Genomic DNA, 12213 nt, shown 5'->3' with positions numbered 1-12213 from the left:
CATTTAACACCACATACTAAGATTAGATCAAAATGGGTCCAAGATTTAGGCATAAAGAACGAAATCATAAATAAATTGCAGGAACATAGTATAGTTTACCTCTCGGACTTGTGGAGGAGGAAGGAGTTTGTGTCCAAGGGAGAACTAGAGACCATTATTAATCACAAAATAGAAAATTTTGATTACACCAAATTAAAAAGTTTCTGCACAAACAAAACTAATGCAAACAAGATTAGAAGGGAAGTAACAAATTGGGAAAACATTTTTACAGTTAAAGGTTCTGATAAAGTCCTCATCTCCAAAATATACAGAGAATTGACTTTAATTTATAAGAAATCAAGCCATTCTCCAGTTGATAAATGGTCAAAGGATATGAATAGACAATTTTCAGATGATGAAATTGAAACTATTTTCACTCATATGAAAGAGTGTTCCAAATCACTATTGATCAGAGAAATGCAAATTAAGACAACTCTGAGATATCATTACACACCTGTCAGATTGGCTAAGATGACAGGAACAAATAATGATGAATGTTGGAGGGGCTGTGGGAAAACTGGGACACTGATGCATTGTTGGTGGAGTTGTGAAAGAATCCAACCATTCTGGAGAGCAATCTGGAATTATGCCCAAAAAGTTATCAAAATATGCATACCCTTTGACCCAGCAGTGCTACTCCTGGGCTTATATCCCAAGGAAATACTAAAGAAGGGAAAGGGACCTGTATGTGCCAAAATGTTTGTGGCAGCCCTTTTTGTAGTGGCTAGAAACTGGAAAATGAATGGATGTCCATCAATTGGAGAATGGTTGGGTAAATTATGGTATATGAAGGTTATGGAATATTATTGTTCTGTAAGAAATAACCAATAGGAGCAATACAGAGAGGCTTGGAGAGACTTACATCAACTGGTGCTAAGTGAAACAAGCAGAACCAGGAGATCATTATACACTTCAACAATGATACTGTATGAGGATGTATTCCGATGGAAGTGGATATCTTCAACATAGAGAAGAGCTAATCCAATTCCAATTGATCAGTGATGGACAGAATCAGCTACATCCCGAAAAGGAACACTGGGAAATGAGTATAAACTGTGAGCACTGTTTTGTTTTGTTTTGTTTTTCTTCTCAGATTATTTTTAGCTTCCTAATACAATCCTTCCTTTGCAACAACAACAACAATATCTACCAAAGGAAAGTCAGGAATGATATGAGCAAAATTACAAAACACTTGCCACAAAAATAAAGTCAGATTTAAATAATTGGAAAGACATTCAGTGTTCTTGGATAGGCCTAGAGAATATAATTAAGATGACAATACTCCCTATACTAATCTATTTATTTAGTGCTATACCAATCAGACTCCCAAGAAGCTATTTTAATGACCTAGAAAAAATAACAACAGAATTCATATGGAACAACAAAAGGTCGAGAATTTCAAGGGAAGTAATGAAAAAAAATTAAATGAAGGTGGTCTAGCTGTACCTGATCTAAAACTATATTATAAAGCAGCAGTCACCAAAACCATTTGGTATTGGCTAAGAAATAGACTAGTTGATCAAATAGGTTAGGTTCACAGAACAAAATAATGTACAATTATAGCAGTCTAATGTATGACAAACCCAAAGATCCCAACTTTTGGGATAAGAATTCACAAATTCTGTATGAATTCACGTAAGTCTTACCTTGCTTCTCTGTATTCTTCCATGTTGGTAGGTAGAGAAGAAGCAATGAGAATAGTAGGGAATAGTACTTGAGTGTCTAATATAGGCATTGGTGATAAGTAGTTTATATATTTTTCTTATGTAATTCTCACAATGGCTCTGTAAGATAGGTACTATTATTATCTTTATTTTTTAGTTGAGGAGAGCAAGACACAGGTCAAATGACTTGCCCAAGATGCTAAAGCTAGTATGTATCAGAATTTGCATTTGAACTTAGGTTTTCTAACTCTAGGCTCAGTGCCTCATCCACTGCATCAATTAGAAGGGAGCATTGTTTTCTTTGTCTTGAAATTAATTAATTTAATTTAAAAGGTGATCATTTCAAGTATTTCTTGAAAAGTAAAAAAAAATCTATATTTTTACTTCTTTTACTTTAGTTCTTATTCGCAATGAGCAAAAGACCAAAAAAATAAAAACATAAAATCCATACTATATAGCTTTAAGGTTTTTTCAGACCAGAATCTAAATAAGCTCTGCATTGGTTGAATAAGTTACTTAAACAACATGTGATTGGAATAGACATTATCTTTAATCTCCCAAAATAAAACTAATGTGCAAAAGTTAAAATAATTACAGCTGCTTCCTTTGGCCATGAGACCAAAGAGTCTAATGAAGTTATTTAATTAATTAACACCATTAAAAAGTCAATTCCTAATTCATGTCATGGTCAATTAGCACTCCTTCCTTAAAAACCTCCATGCTTTGGCAGAGTCGCACAATCCAAACCATAAGCTTGTATTGTAGGATCCACTCAGCTTTTCTACTCTTAGCACATCCTTCCTCTAAGTTCATCCAACACTATCTCCAACTAGTTTCTTTTATGTTTTAATGTTTTATTTCACCCAGTTACAGGCAGAACAATTTCTTTTACATTTGTCTATAAAATCCTGAGTTCCAGATTTCCCCCCTTTCTCTCCATACCCTCTGCCCTAATGAGAAGGCACAGGTGAAGCTATATAAAACATTTCCACAAAAGTCATGCTGCAAAATAAATCAAAGAAAAAATTTTAAAAGAATGTTTCAATATGTACACAGGCACAATCAATTCTTTCCCTGGCTGTGGATTGAATGTTTCATCCTAGGTCTTTCAGAGTAGTCTTTAATTAGTTTATTTAAAAAAATAAAGATATTGATAAAACATTATCCAAACAAATTTTTTAAAAGAGGCAAATAAATCAACAATATCACAAATAAAAAAGATAAAATCAAAATACTACAAGAAATAAAATAATAATTAGAAAATATTCATAATTATATGCTAACCACATTTAACACAAAACCTAATTCATTAAAATCTAAATCATCCAAACTAAGAAAAGACAAAAAAGAGATATTTCAAAATCTGTAGCAGAAAAGGTATAAAAACTAGTTGTAAAGAAACTAAGAAAAAAATAAACAAATAAGAATAAGAAAAGAGAAAGAATAAAAAGTTCTATGCAAAGACAAATATATATTTTCATGTATACATTACAAGTGCAAATGCAAAATTTATGCAAAATATGCAAAAAGTAGATAAATCTATCCCTGTTTACTGACATAATGGTTCACTTAGAAAACCTTAGTATATCAGCAAAGATATCTATTGCAAAAAATGAATGTCTTCAATAAAGTTGTATGATGGAAGATAAACCCACAAAAATCAATAGCATTTCATCATTGAAATTTATGATTGAATAATAGAAATGAAAAGGCCTTTTAAAATGGCTTCAAAATATTTAAACTATTTGAAAATGGATTTACAAGAAATATAAGCATATTTGTATGGACTCAGTTATAAATGGAAGGATATTCAAGCTCATGCCTACTAATAAATCAATTAAACTTTAAAATTCATTTGGAAAAATTAAACACCTAAGATACCAAGGAAAATAAAGGGGAAAGGTAGAAATTAATTGTAATAGAAGTTCTGGGAGAAAATCCAAGATGGCAGAGTGAAATCAGGAAGCTGTTCCAGCTTTCCCAGTTTCCCTAGAAACCCACATGAAACCAAGCCTTATAACAGAGTCTGATGGAATGAAATTACTCTCCAGCTCAAAACTGATTGAAAGGACTTCAAGAAATGTTAGTCTCACTATGGTGAAAGGGCTGTTCAGCTCACCTCAGATGGTATCCAGGAAAGCCAGTGATAAGATCTTAGTCATAGCAGATCAGCAGCACTGAGAGCCTCATTTCCAACTCAGTAGTGGAACAGACAAGTGAGGCAGCCTTCTGTCCCAGCATAGAAGGTAAATTGCTAGCATAGAAACCATATTGTTGCTTGGAGAGAGCATGCAGAGCTATCCTCTGCTGTGAGTAAGACATTAAGCACAAGGAACCTCTGTGCTCAAAGCCAAAACTCAGAACAGCACGAGAAGCTTGGGACAATGTCCCCTGTACCCAAGGACCAGAGCTTGACTTCAAAAGTCACAAAATAGGAAAAAAGGAAGGAAAAAAGAAAATGAAAAAAAAAAAAACTGTAGAAAGCTACCATGGTGACAAGGCAACTCAAAAGAGGACAAAATGCCCAAATTGGAAATCTCAAAAGGTGATATGAATGGTCTCAAGCAGCAGACTTCTTGTAAGCACTCATGGTTGGATTCTTTCACAACTTCACCAACAATGCATCAGTGTCCCAGTTTTCCCACATCCCCTCCAACATTTATTATTTTTTTCCTGTCATCTTAGCCAATCTGACAGGTATATAGTGGTATCTCAGAGTTGTCTTAATTTGCGTTTCTTTGATCAATAGTGATTTGGAACACTCTTTCATATGAGTGGAAATAGTTTCAATTTCCTCATCTGAAAATTGTCTCCTTTGACCATTTATCAATTGGAGAATGGCTCGATTTCTTATAAATTAGAGAAAGTTCTCTATATATTTTGGAAATGAGGCCTTTATCAAAACCTTTAACTGTAAAAATGTTTTCCCAGTTTATTACTTCCCCTCTAATCTTGTTTGCATTAGTTTTGTTTGTACAAAAGCTTTTTAATTTGGTGTAATCAAAATTTTCTATTTTGTGATCAGTAATGATCTCTAGTTCTCCTTTAGTCACAAATTCTTTCCTCCTCCACAAGTCTGAGAGGTAAACTATCCTATGTTCCTCTAATTTATTTAGGATCTCATTCTTTATGCCTAAACCATGGACCCATATTTGATCTTATGTGGTATTAAGTGTGGGTCCATGTCTAATTTCTGCCATACTAATTTCAAGTTTTCCCAGCAATTTTTTTCAAATAATGAATTCTTATCCCAAAAGTTGGGATCTTTGGGTTTCTCAAGCACTAGATTGCTATAGTTATTGATTATTTTGTCCTGTGAATCTAACCTATTCCACTGATCAAACAGGCTATTTCTTAGCCAATCCAAATGGTTTTGGTGACTGCTGCTTTATAATATAGTTTTAGATCAGGTACAGCTAGGCCACCTTCATTTGATTTTTTTTTTTATTAATTTACCTAAAATTCTCAACATTTTGGTCTTCCATATGAATTTTGTTGTTATTTTTTCTACGTCATTGAAATAGTCTGAATGGTATAGCACTAAATAAATAGATTAGTTTAGGGAATATTGTCATCTTTATTATATTTGCTCAGCCTATCCACAAGCACTGAATGTCTTTCCAATTATTTAAATCTGACTTTATTTTTGTGGCAAGTGTTTTGTAATTTTGCTCATATCATTCCTGACTTTCCTTTGGTAGGTTCCCAAATATTTTATACTATCGACAGTTATTTTGAATAGAATTTCTCTTTGTATCTCTTGCTGTTGGATTTTTCTGGTCATGTATAAAAATGCTGAAGATTTATGTGGATTTATTTTGTGTCCTGCAACTTTGCTAAAGTTATGAATTATTTCTAATTGCTTTTGAATAGAATCTCTGGGGTTCTCTAAGTATACCATGATATCATCTGCAAAGAGTGGTAGTTTGGTTTCCTCATTACCTACTCTAATTCCTTTAATCTCTTTCTCGACTTATTGCCGAGGCTAGCATTTCTAATACAATATTAAACAGTAATGGTGATAGTGGGCAACCTTGTTTCACTTCTGATCTTACTGGGAAAGGTTCCAGTTTATTCCCATTACATATAATGTTTACTGACGGTTTTAAATATATACTCCTGATTATTTTAAGGAATAGTTTATTTGTTCCTATACTCTCAAGTGTTTTTTAGTAGGAATGGATGTTGATTTTGTCAAATGCTTTTCCTGCATCTATTGAGATGATCATATGGTTTTTGTTAATTTGGTTATTGATATAGTTGATTATTCTAATAGTTTTCCTAGTATTGAATCAGCCCTGCATTCCTGGTATAAATCCCACTTGGTCATAGTGTGTTATCCTGGGGATGACTTTCTGTAATCTTTTTGCTAATCTTTTATTTAAGATTTTAGCATCAATATTCATTAGGGAGATTGGTCTATAGTTTTCTTTCTCAGTTTTCAATCTACCTGGTTTAGATATCAGTACCATGTATGTGTCATAAAAGTAATTTGGTAGGACTTCTTCAATCCCTATTTTTAAAAATAGTTTATATAGCATTGGAGTTAATTGTTTTTAAATGTTTGGTAGAATTCACATGTAAATCCATCTGGTCCTGGGGATTTTTTCTTATGGAGTTGGTTAATAACTTGTTCTATTTCTTTTTTTTTCTTTCTTTCTTTTTTTTTTTTTTTTGAAATGGTAATATTTAGACTATTTACTTCTTCCTCTGTTAATCTGGGCAAGCTATATTTTTGAAGGTATTCTTCCATTTCAGTTAAGTTATCTAATTTGTTGGCATAAAGTTGAGCAAAGTAGCTCCTAACTATTGTTCTAATTTCCTCTTCATTAGTGATGAGTTCTCCCTTTTCATTTTTAAGACTAAATGCTTTTCCTCTTTCCTTTTTTAAATCAGATTTACTAAAGGTTTGTCTATTTTGTTGGTTTTTTCATAGAACCAATTCTTAGTTTTATTAATTAATTCAATAGTTTTTTTACTTTCAATTCTATTGATCTGTCCTTTTATTTTTAGAATTTCAAGTTTTGTGTTTGTCTTGGGTTTTTTTTAATTTGTTCTTTTTTTATTTCATTTATTTATTTATTTGTTTGTTTGTTTGTTTGTTTGTTTGTTTGTTTGTTTGTTTTTAGCATTTTTAGTTTTAAGCCCAATTCATTGACCTTCTCTTTCTCTATTTTATGCAAGTAGGCCTCTAGAGATATAAAATTTCCCCTTATTACTGCTTTGGCTGTATCTCACACATTTTGATATGATGTCTCATTATTGTCATTTTCTTGGGTGAAGTTATGAATTATGTCTATGATTTTATGTTTCACCCAATCATTCTTTAGTTTGAGATTATTTAGTTTCCAATTATTTTTTGGACTATTTTCCCCTGGCTTTTTATAGAATGTAATTTTCATTGCATTGTGATCGGTACTATAGCTCCCTTAAAGCATTTGATTTTGAGGTTTTTATGTCTTAATATATGGTCAATTTTTGTATAAGTTCCATGAACTGCTGAGAAGAAAGTGTACTCCTTTCTGTCTTCATTTAATTTTCTCCAAAGATCTATCATATCAAACTTTTCTAGTATTCTACTTACCTCTTTGACTTCTTTCTTATTTATTTTGTGGTTTGATTTATCTAATTCTGAGAGTGCAAGATTGAGATCTCCCACTATTATAGTTTTGCTGTCTATTTCTTTTTGCAGCTCTCAATTTCTCTTTTAAAAATTTAGATGCTGCACCACTTGGTGTGTATATGTTTAATATTGATATTGCTTCATTACCTATGCTACCTTTTAGCAAGATATAGTGCCTTTCCTCATCTCTTTTAATTAGATCAGTTTTTGCTTTTGCTTGACCTGAGATCAGGATGCTTACCCCTGCTTTTTTGGCTTCCCCTGAAGCATAGTAAATTCTGCCCCAACCTTTTACCTTTATTCTATTTCAGGTGTGTTTCCTGTAAACAACATATTGTAGGATTCTGGCTTTCACTCCAGTCTGCTAACTGCTTCCTCCTTATGGGGGAGTTTACTCCATTCACATTTATGGTTAAAATTACTAATTCTGTATTACTTGCCATCATGTTAACCCCTGCTTATGCTTTTCTCCTTTCCTTCCCTCTTCTCCCCTTCCCAGTATTAAACTTGCGAGTACCACTTGAGTCTCACATCTCTTCTTTTTTAGTTTCCCTCCTCCACCTGAGAGTTCCTCCCCCTATTTTACCCCTTTTCCTCACAATTTCTTTATTCCCTTCCACTTAGCTTACCTCTTCCCTTTTCACTTTTTCCCTCCCACTTTTCAGTGAAGTGGAAGGAATTTCACTATAAATGGAATATGTCTATATTTTTCTCTTTAAGCCAGTTCTAATAAGAATATGATACACACTATGTTCATCCCCCTCTATTCTTTCTCTCATTCTTTGCCTCTTCATGAGGTGTAGTTCTACCACTTTACCCTTTTTTCTGGTATAATTTCCTTTCCACCTTTAGTTTCTAGAACAAATTATAATGTGTTATTTATATATCTTTATAACAGAAATATAGTTCTCAATATTTCTTTTTACCTTTTTAGAAATCTCTTGAGTTCTGTATTTGGAGATCAAACTTTTTGTTTAGATCCTTTTTTTTCATCAAGAATAGATGAAATTCATTTATTTCATTGAATGTCTATATTCTTCCCTACAAAAAGATGCTTGTTTTTGCTGGGTAAGCCATTCTTGGCTGCATACCAAGTTCCTTAGCCTTTCAGAATATCATATTTCAAGCCCTTCAATCCTTTAATATGGATGCTGCTAGATCCTGGGTAATTCTTATGGTAACTCCTCCATATTTGAATTGATTTTTTTTTCCATCAGCTTGCAGTATTTTTTCCTTCATCTGATGGTTCTGGAGTTTGGCCACTATATCTCTTGGCGTTTTGATTTTAGGGTCCTTTTCAGTAGGTGATTGATGAATCCTTTCAATGTCTATTTTACCCTCTGTTTCTAAAACATCTGGGCAATTCTCTTTGACAATTTCCTAGAAAATAGTGTCCAGGCTCTTTTTTTCATCATATTTTTCAGGGAGTTCAATTATTCTCAGATTGTCTCTCCTGGATCTATTTTCCAGGTCTGTTGTCTTCACAAGAAGATATTTGACATTTTTTTTCATTGTTTAATTTTATTTGTTTGTTTGTTTTTGATTTTGCTTGACTGATTCTTGGTGTCTCCTCGAGTCATTCAATTCCATTTGTTCAATTCTGATTTTCAATGATATATTTTCTTCAATCACTTTTTTATATCTTTTTCTAATTGTCCAAGTGAGTTTTTAAGTGAATTGTTTTGTTCTATGGAATTCTTTTCCATTTCGTCAATTTTATTTTTTAGAGAGCTATTTTCTTTTTCCAACTCACTAATTTGTTTTTCAAGTATTTGATTTCTTTTTTTTTTTTTATTTTTTTTTCTGGGAAATATTTTTTTTAATTTATAATTTTTTTCACAGTTGCATGAGTCATTTTTTTTTTATAATATTATCCCTTGTAATCATTTTTCCAAATTATCCCCTCCCTCCCTCTACTTCCTCCCTTTGATGACAGGCTATCCCATACATTTTACATATGTTACAATATAACCTAGATATAATATATGTGTGTAAATACCATTTTCTTGTTGCACATTAAGTATTAGATTCCGAAGGTATAAGTAACCTGAGTAGATAGACAGTAGTGCTAACAATTTATATTCACTTCCCAGTATTCCTTCTCTGGGTGTAGTTATTTCTGTCCATCATTGATCAGCTGGAAGTGAGTTGGATCTTCTTTATGTTGAAGATATCCACTTCCATCAGAATACATCTTCATACAGTATTGTTGTTGAAGTGTACAACTGGTTCTATTCATTTCACTCAGCATCAGTTGATGTAAGTCTCTCCAAGCCTCTCTGTATTCCTCCTGCTGATCATTTCTTACAGAGCAATAATATTCCATAAGCTTCATATACCATAACTTACCCAACCATTCTCCAATTGATGGACGTCCATTCATCTTCCAGTTTCTAGCTACTACAAAAAGAGCTGCCACAAACATTTTGGCACATACAGGTCCCTTTCTGCTCTTTAGTATTTCTTTGGGATATAAGCCCAATAGCAGCAATGCTGGATCAAAGGGTATGCACAGTTTGATAACTTTTTGGGCATAGTTCCAAATTGCTCTCCAGAATGGCTGGATTCTTTCATAACTCCACCAACAATGGATTAGTGTCCCAGTTTTCCCACATCCCCTCCAACATTCATCATTATTTGTTCCTGTCATCTTAGCCAAGCTGACAGGTGTGTAGTGGTATCTCAGAGTTGTCTTATTTGCATTTCTCTGATCAATAGTGATTTGGAACACTCTTTCATATGAGTGGATATAGTTTCAATTTCATCATCTGAGAATTGTCTGTTCATATCCTTTGACCATTTATCAATTGGAGAATGGTTTGATGTCTTATAAATTAGGGTCAGTTCTCTATATATTTTGGAAATGAGACATTTATCAGAACCTTTAACTATAAAAATATTTTCCCAATTTGTTACTTCCCTTCTAATCTTGTTTGCATTAGTATTGTTTGTCCAGAAACTTTTTAGTTTGATGTAATCAAAATCTTCTATTTTGTGATCAATAATGATCTCTAGTTCTCCTCTAGTCATAAAGTCCTTCCTCCTTCACAGGTCTGAGAGGTAGACTATTCTCTATTTCTCTAATCTATTTATTATCTCATTCTTTATGCCTAAGTCATGGACCCATTTTGATCTTATCTTGGTATATGGTGTTAAGTGTGGATCCATATCTAATTTCTGCCATACTAATTTCCAGTTTTCCCAACAGTTTTTTCCAAATAATGAATTTTTATCCCTAATGTTGGTGTCTTTGGGTAAGTATTTGATTTCTTTATCCACTCTATCTTTAAATGAGTGGGATGACTTATTCAGACTCTCTTGCCAAGCTTTCCTTTCCTTTTCCCATTTTGCTTCTAGCTCTCTTATGAGAGCCTTTTTGATTTCTTTTATGACAGTTTTGTGTATTAAGGAGCAGATCATATCCTCCTTTGGGATTCCTCTGGAGACAATCTATTTTTAGTCTCCTCAGGGCTTAAAGTCTGCTTTCTGTCCATATAGAAGCTATCAATTGTTAGAGTCCTTTTAAATTTTTTGCTCATTTTGTCAGAACAGAATGAAAGAAAACAAACTAATAAGAAAAACAAATGGTCTAGTTTTTTTTTTTTTTTTTTTTTGGGGGGGGGAGGGAGAAATCTGGCTGGATGGTGTTACCAGGCTTCCTCTACAGACAGCAGGAAACAGCAGGTAGGCATTAGCAGGACAGCAATGGCTGCATTGTGTCTGCATTCTGAGACTCTGAGGCTCTAAGAACATGCTTAGTCACTCCAGGTATGGGTGGCCAGGTCCTGAGAGATGCTAGCTTTTTTTGGGTTTTAATCTTTACCTCTTATGTTTACAGCTTCTCTGTTGATCCTGGCTTGCTTCCAAGACAGAATATCCACACTGTGGTAAAGGTCATTGCCCAGAAATGGCAGAGATCGCACCCTTCCCCCTTCCAGTCTGTGCAGTGTGAGCTGCCTTCCAAGCTCTCGCTGCTTGCTTTCAATCTGCGCCTGATCTGTTCGCCCCTGCCCCCTGAGCAAAAACAGACCTTTTCTGGAGAATTTCAAGGATGTCTTCTGTTGGTAATTATTTGTGGGTTCTTTCCTGGTCAAGCACTAATTCCAAGGCTTGTCATGAAATAAATTCTGAGAGAAAATGCAGAGCTGAAGCAGATGTCCTGGGTCCTTCAGAATCCTTGGTCTTTAGGTGGAGAAATGAAGGAGGCAAGAGACCCGCTTTGTGGCTGGTCAAAGATGAAGTCTGGACTTTGGAGTCTAGAGCCTGAAGTCTTCTCTGGTTTAGAGGACTGCAGCCAAGAGAGCTCTGTGTCCCTCACTCAGCCATTAAATCCTTCAGTATAATTACTTCACTTCATCACATTGAGCATGCTGCAACCATACGTACTATACTATGATTCAAGTATACCTTTTCAGAGTTCTGTCCCACTACATAAATTGATGAAAAATGATGAAATATGATGAAATTAAAGAAAAAGCCATTAAATGGTAGGAAAATGAGTGTTCTAGCAAAAGAAAAAAAAGGAGGTAAAATAGGTTAAATTAGATCACATGAAGAGGCACAAAAGACCTATTTCAATAGAGCAAAAGAAGGTGGATGAACATTGTCTGAAGCATAGTCTCATCAGCTTGGGCTTGAACCTGGAAATAACATATCTACTCAGTTGGATATAGAAATTCATTTTGCCATACAAAGAAGTAGGAGGAGAAAGAGGAAAGAATAAAAATGGGCTGGATAGAAAGGAAAGCAGAAATACTAGGAGAAAGATAAAAGAAGATAAAAGGGGTGATAGAATAGAGAACAGGTTGAGGGAGAAATGGATCAGAAACAAAACACTACTGAGGAGGGACAGGGTGAAAAGAGGATGGAGGGAAATACACAGCTAGT

This window comes from Sminthopsis crassicaudata, chromosome 3 (genome assembly GCF_048593235.1).
Source record: "Sminthopsis crassicaudata isolate SCR6 chromosome 3, ASM4859323v1, whole genome shotgun sequence".
In the NCBI taxonomy this organism is placed as follows: domain Eukaryota; kingdom Metazoa; phylum Chordata; class Mammalia; order Dasyuromorphia; family Dasyuridae; genus Sminthopsis; species Sminthopsis crassicaudata.
This window is presented reverse-complemented; position numbering follows the sequence as displayed.